We start from the raw sequence: 7154 nt of genomic DNA, 5'->3' as shown, positions 1-7154 counted from the left end.
TAATTCCTATGGCTCGGGAGTTGAGTAGGGCCCCATCCTCACAGACGCGCAGGACGCCTATCTTCTCCCCCGTCGACGGTAAGTGGGAGATGATGATGTCCAGAATTGGAAATCTCGTTTCTTAAATCTTTCGGCTTCTTGAACCATGGAAAACCCCCTTCAGGGCAGTCGTCGGTGCGTTTCCCGTAAGCAAGCTCACAATTACACGGTACGGCTATCAGCATACTGTTATAAGAACAATGGTTTTACGTGCCTCTGTGGATCAGTGGTAGAGTGTTGGCTTCCGCATCCCCAAGATGGAGGGTTTAAACCCCGGCAGAGGTAGTCGGATTTTTGAACGGCGGGAAAATGTCCATTCGACACTCCATGCCGTACGATGACAGCATTTAAAAGATCTCTGGTGACGTACAATTTATTAAATCTCAGCCATAGACGCCCAAGAGAGTTTCGGTTTACTCGGTCTGCCATCTAGTGAACGTCGAAACTGACGAGCAGACAGCCAGATGGCGTCAAATTGAAACGTCTGCACACGGTAGCTGAGGCCATTATTACGTGCCAACAACTACTTTTACGGATTTTGTCCCACAGGAGTTCATTTACGTTCCTGTAATTCAGACGACACGAGACTGGTTTATCTGAACACCTTCAAATACCACAGGACTGGGCCGGGATCGAAACAGTAATTTTTTTTTTTTCGCTACTTGCTTTACGTCGCACCGACACAGATATGTCTTATGGCGACGATGGGACAGGAAGGGGTTAGGAGTGGGAAGGAAGCGGCCGTGGCCTTAATTAAGGTACAGCCCCAGCATTTGCCTGGTGTGAAAATGGGAAACCACGGAAAACCATTTTCAGGGCTGCCGACAGTGGGATTCGAACCTACTATCTCCCGAATACTGGATGCTGGCCGCACTTAAGCGACTGCAGCTATCAAGCTCGGTGAAACAGTCATTTTGGGTCATGTGATATCATGAATTTTGTATTCGAAGTATTATAGGTTATATGTAATTACGACACTTGACATCTATAAACTTCGTCAACATACCAACTGGACGAATTGATGTTGGTCTTTATCAATGCTGCTCGGTTGGTGACGTTAATTAGTACTGAATGAGTCATGGGTATTTGCTTCGGGATCTCTCGTCTCTCTTGTCATTATTTCAGTGCCCTCATAATAATTTTATAATGTTCACATGATTCTTGACCCAATAAAAGGTATTGTAGTTGTGATAAGGGTGCTATCAAGAGCAATGCCTTATTTCCCACTAATTAAACTCCATTTTCCTCGTCACTTCACTGGAAAGGAAGCCATATAGTGGCTTCATTGTGAAATATTTCCAATAATGAAGTTGCCACATATTGTAATCACAGCCATAAATATGTTTTTGATTGGTTATTTCATACATGTACGGTTCTCATTGTCAACCAATGACATGCCAAACTAATTTTCCAGCTAAAGTGTGGCTACACACTATGCAGATAACTTTATAGCATGTCACACCTCATACTAACCTGAAAATAAACCAAGGGTTAGGTAATTCAACCATTTAAAAAGCAATTGCTCATGTTTAATGCTTCGTTTCCACAGTTTCTAACTTCTGAAATATTGACATCGAATGTTTAGTTCATATCAGTGCATCAAACTGAGCGAGCTGGCTACGAGTATCGCGATTGATAGGGTCGATTATGAGCGACTATTGGCAAAAATGAGTGCAAAGAGTGACTCAATAGATAACACGACTCGCAGAATTAGAGTAGGTGAAGGATTGTCTGATCCTGTAATCATTACGAGGGGAATGCCTCAAGAAACTTTATGTTTTCTTATGTATACAAATGATATGTGGATCAGAGATAAGGATGATGTTATACTGTGTAGAGTAGTAAATAAGTGAGCTACTGCAAAAATACTTCCAACAATGTGAGATGGTATGATGATAAACGGCAGGTTGTGAGTTTCACTAATAGGAAAAATCCTCTCAGTTTTAATTACTGCGTTGATGGGGTGAAAGTTCCTTATGGGGATCACTGTAAGTACCTAGGTGTTAATATAAGAACAGATCATCATTGAGGAATCACACAAATGGGATTTTAAATGAAGAGTACAGATCTCTTCACATGGTTATGAGAGGATTTGAATTGTAGTAAGGATGTAAAGCAGAGGGCATATACGTCTCTGGCAAGACCCCAACTAGAGTATGGTTCAAGTGTATGGGACCCTCATCAAGATTACTTGATTCGAGAACCGAAAGAAATCCAAAGAAAAGCAGCTCGATTTTCAACAAAAGAGTAACATTACGAAAATGTTGCAAAGTTTGACCTGGGAAGAGTTGGGAGAGTGGTGGTGGTGGTGGTGATTAACGTTTTAAGAGGAAGTACAACTAGGCAACCATCCTCTATATAACACTAATCAGAGAGAAAAATGGAAGGGGTCCGACACTTCGAAAAATGAAGGTATCGGCCAAAGGAAGGCAAGGGCCGCGAAGGGCATGAAAATGAAAGACTCCCTAGCCCTCGCAAACCTAATAGCGTCGGGGTCGGAAAAGAACAAGAGTTGACCAAGGGAGGTCGGATAGGATAGATGAAGGTGAGGAGCCTGGCACAAGTAAGTGGAAGCAATGCCAGGACTCAGCTGAGCGCCCCGTGGTCGCCAACCCACGCTCCAAAGTTCAGAGCCCCTGGGGCAAGAGTTGGGAGAAAGGAGACAAGCTATTCGATTAAGTGGTGTGTTCCGAGCTGTCAGCGGAGAGATGCTACTGGCTTTACGTCGCACCGACACAGATAGGTCTTATGGCGACGATGGGACAGGAAATGCCTAGGTGCTGGAAGAAAGCGGCCGTGGCCTTAATTAAGGTTCAGCCCCAGCATTTTCCCGGTGTGAAAATGGGAAACCACGGAAAACCATTTTCAGGGCTGCCGACAGTGGGATTCGAACCCACTATCTCCCGGATGCAAGCTCACGGCCGCGTCTCTAACCACACGACCAACTCGCCCGGTAGTGGAGAGATGGCGTGGAATGACATCAGTAGACGAATAAATTTGAGTGGTGTTTTTAAAAGTAGGAATGATCACAATATGAAGATAAAGTTGGAATTCAAGAGGACAAATATTCGTTTATAGGAAGAGGCGCTGGGATTGGAATACTTTACTACTCAAGGAGACGTTTAATAATTTTCCAAATTCTTTGCGATTATTTATTGGCCATGCGGTTAGGAGCTCGCAGCTGTGACCTTGCATTCGGGAGATAGCCTGCTGCTCTGAAGAAGGTTTTCCGTGGTTTCCCACCTTCGCAGCAGGCAAACGCTAGACCCAACCGCTTCTTTCCCACTCCTAGCTCTTCCCTATCCCATCGTCGCCAAAAGACCTATCTGTTTCGGTGCGATGTAACGCATATTGAGAAAAAAGTGAGTCCTCTCGAAACTTTCCTAATCGACTGAAATTGTCTCTACTTTGCAGTGTCTGTTTGTGACGTCGGTTCGATCCCGGCTGAGGTAAGAGTGGCGCGCTCGTTACTAGATAGCGTCAGTCAGGTTGCTCAAGTCGTACTTTATTAGAATTTTCATGTCGGCCGTCTAAGGACCACGTTAGCCATTTCTAGCAGTATGTTTAGCTTTTTTTAAATCTGCCTTTCTCCTACTTCCTTCTTCTGCTGTTCTGAGTAGGACGTCCCTTTTCTCACCAGCGTTTCCCCAGTCTCATGGAGACTGCGGAACGTTTTGACGAGTTTTCTAAATTGATTTCTGTCCATGATGTAATCTTCCTGAACCCCATCTTCACTTCTCCAAACTATTTCAGGTCTGTCTTCCTTTCCTGAAGAATTCAAAGATTCTCTTCTTTAGTCTACTATTGTCCGTCCTTAATAAGTGTCCATAGAACTGTAACCTTCTCATTGTCATCAGTTCAACGACTCCTACTATTCTTTGTTAGATCTGAGTCTCCTCTCCCCATTTTTTACATTTGGGCTCAGACATTTTCTTACCATTTTCCTTTCTCTCTTCCGGATATCTTCAAGTCCAGTTGCACACAGGCACTGAGGGAGATTTAACAACGCTGTCGAGATGCCTTAATTTATCCCCATATCATAAAACATTATTATTATCGGAGAAATTTTCACTGATCCAGCTTCCCTCAAATTTGAAAAAGGAGGAATTGTTTGTTTCGCACATTGAGTCGAGCCAGAATCGTGGCTTTTAGAAGGACATTAAGCTGTTCCTGTTGAAGTAACTTGATAGTAGTGGTGGTGGTGATTATTGCTTTAAGAGGCAAACATCCTCCGTTAACACTGATCAGAAGGGAAAAATAAAAATGTCGCACGCTTCAAAAAATGCTATTGGCTTTACGTCACACCGACACAGATAGGTCTTATGGTGACAATGGGACAGGAAAAGGCTAGGAGTGGGAAGGAAGCGGCCGTGGCCTTAATTAAGGTACAGCCCCAGGATTTGCCTGGTGTAAAAATGGGAAACCACGGAAAACCATCTTCAGGGCTGCCGACAGTGGGGTTCGAACCCACTATCTCTCGAATACTGGATACTGGCCGCAGCTATCGAGCTCGGTTTCGAAAATAAAGGAAACGATCAGCAAGTGAACGGTCGGAGTTCACCCGGCATCGCTAAGCCACTCTCCCAACTCCCTTTTAGTCGCCTGTTAACGTGTAACTGCCCACACACTGGGACCTACTAAGTACTGAACCCAAGTGCCACATTGAATACTAGGGTCGCTGTTTACATCATCAGTAAGCGCACTCAGAACAACGAACATCTTAGCGGTTCTGCTCTGTCAGGAGCAACATTGTCGATTTTCAGTATTTCTTCCCGAGTTCTCCAGAGATCCTCCCGAGTCTGGGTACAGTCGGCTGTTTCTCAGCTATTGTTCAATTAGATCCCACGACATTCCCTTCTTTAGCTCTTGACTTCATTGTTGGTAATGGTGAATAGCACCATTTTGATCCAACATGTCGGAAAAAAACCCATAGGCCATCTTCTTGTAGCACGTGCAGTGGTGAATGTTTTATAAAGCCAATAGAAAGTGTCTGTTCCAATTTTTGTCCCGTTACTGCTTTTCCAGTTGTTTCGTCGATATATTTTGAGTAGTGCATGGTTGGGAGCAAAAGCACACTGCACTTCTCCTTCGGGGTGTCTCGTAAGTGTATCGCGGATACCGTCCTCTGATCTCAGTCGACATTGTGCCATTATAGCTGAAAAAATATAACAAAAAATAACGGTTAATAAAAGGGAACATGTTTAACCTAACAAGTTTCTACACAAAAACAATAGACTGTTAAATTACAAAATTCATTTATTTTGAATTCTCATGAGTCAGCTGCACGAAATTTACACATGGCTTTTTTCACCCCCGGTAGACAATTACGATTAGAATGTACCACCATAACAATGGAATTAAGCAGCTAAGTAGCACAGGCATGTAGACGGAACTACCAACTGAATATACACAAAGTTACAATAACGTATAATCAACATAATGTGACGTAATCAAAAGCAGTCAAGGGTCCATCAGACCCCAGTGTGAGGTTCGAGAATCAAGTTATTCCCTCTTAATATGTCTTAACTTATTGTAAATAAGTGTGTTCTCACGTCACAAAATAAGTTTCATTGTTTTATAATTACTGTGTCTTTGTTATATATTATTGTACCGAGCTCGATAGCTGCAGTCGCTTAATTGCGGCCAGTATCCAGTATTCGGGAGATAGTGGGTTCGAGCCCCACTGTCGGCAGCCCTGAAGATGTTTTTCCGTGGTTTCCCATTTTCACACCAGGCAAATGCTGGGGCTGTACCTAACTAAGGCCACGGCAGCTTCCTTCCCACTCCTAGCTCCTTCCTGTCCCATCGTCGCCATAAGACCTGTCTGTGTCGGTGCGACGTAAAGCAAATAGCACAATATATATATATTATTGTAAGGCACATCTCGTGCGAACCTGAACGTCCTCATGAATACAATTAGTGGGGAGGAGTGAGACTGAGTAAATAAAGAAGTCCACATAACTGTTACATTCGAAGGTCTTCAGAGTCGTTTTCCATTGGTAAATATTTGAAATTAGCCGACTAATATCTGAATACCCCATGAAAGCTCCAAATCATAGACTGAATATTTTGAACGATATATACATCACACGAACTAATAGTTGAGAAACGTAACGTGAATCAGTGTGTTCAACGTTATGCTTTCCCCTGGTCTCTCTAAGCCTGCACACAAGTTCTCATCCAGTCAAATGTCATTGTTGATGTAGAGATTGCTACTGCTGCTGCTGCTGAACTCCGGCTCCATGGCTAATCGGTTAGCGTGCTGGCCTTTAGCCACAGGGGTCCCGGATTCGATTCTCGGCAGAGTCGGGAATTTTAACTATCATTGGTTAATTTCCCTGCCACGGTGGCTGGGTATATGTGTTGTATTCATCATCATTTCATTTCCATCATGACGCGCAGGTCACCTACGGGAGTCAAATCAAAGGACCTGCACCTGGTGAGCCGAACCCGTCCTGGGATCTCCCGGCACTAAAAGCCATACGTCATTTTATTTCATTGAAATAAGTTGCCATTTTTGGAAAGCATTTTGCACTGCCCAGACTGTTTAAGGCATGTTTTTCTTTCCAATCGTGAACTTTAGTATAACAGATAGAATATTTATTTATGTATTTAATACCACCAACAGAGATGTTTCTCCAATTACAGGTAGCTTAGTCACTATACATTAATTATTAAAAATAACAAATATCAGAAAGACCTTAATACCTAAAAACAAAAGTATACATTATTAATAAGTAGCAAACGGATTTTACAGCACATCAATACTTTTTCAAGTTTGAAGTGGACTTAAGACCTAAAATACTTAATATCTAGAAATGAATAAAATAAAAGTAGACATACAGAAACATAAAATAAACAAAGAATTAGTATCTACAAAATAAATAAACTCTAAACTTAAACTGACACCAGTTAAAGCAACTGACATATAAAAAGAAAATCATGGAGAATAAGGCATGAAATATATATGTTTGGTAAGAGATGAGTTGTGGCAATCAGTATGAACAGCACACTAAATCTTAAGTACAAATAGACGCTAGTATTGACAATTTGTTTTCAGTTTTCCCTGTATTTTGTTTATCTACATTTACATTATATAAATTCAAATACAATAA

The sequence above is a fragment of the Anabrus simplex genome, chromosome 8 (assembly GCF_040414725.1).
Source record: "Anabrus simplex isolate iqAnaSimp1 chromosome 8, ASM4041472v1, whole genome shotgun sequence".
In the NCBI taxonomy this organism is placed as follows: domain Eukaryota; kingdom Metazoa; phylum Arthropoda; class Insecta; order Orthoptera; family Tettigoniidae; genus Anabrus; species Anabrus simplex.
The sequence above is the reverse complement of the archived record's forward strand: the minus strand, read 5'-3'. Positions refer to the sequence as shown.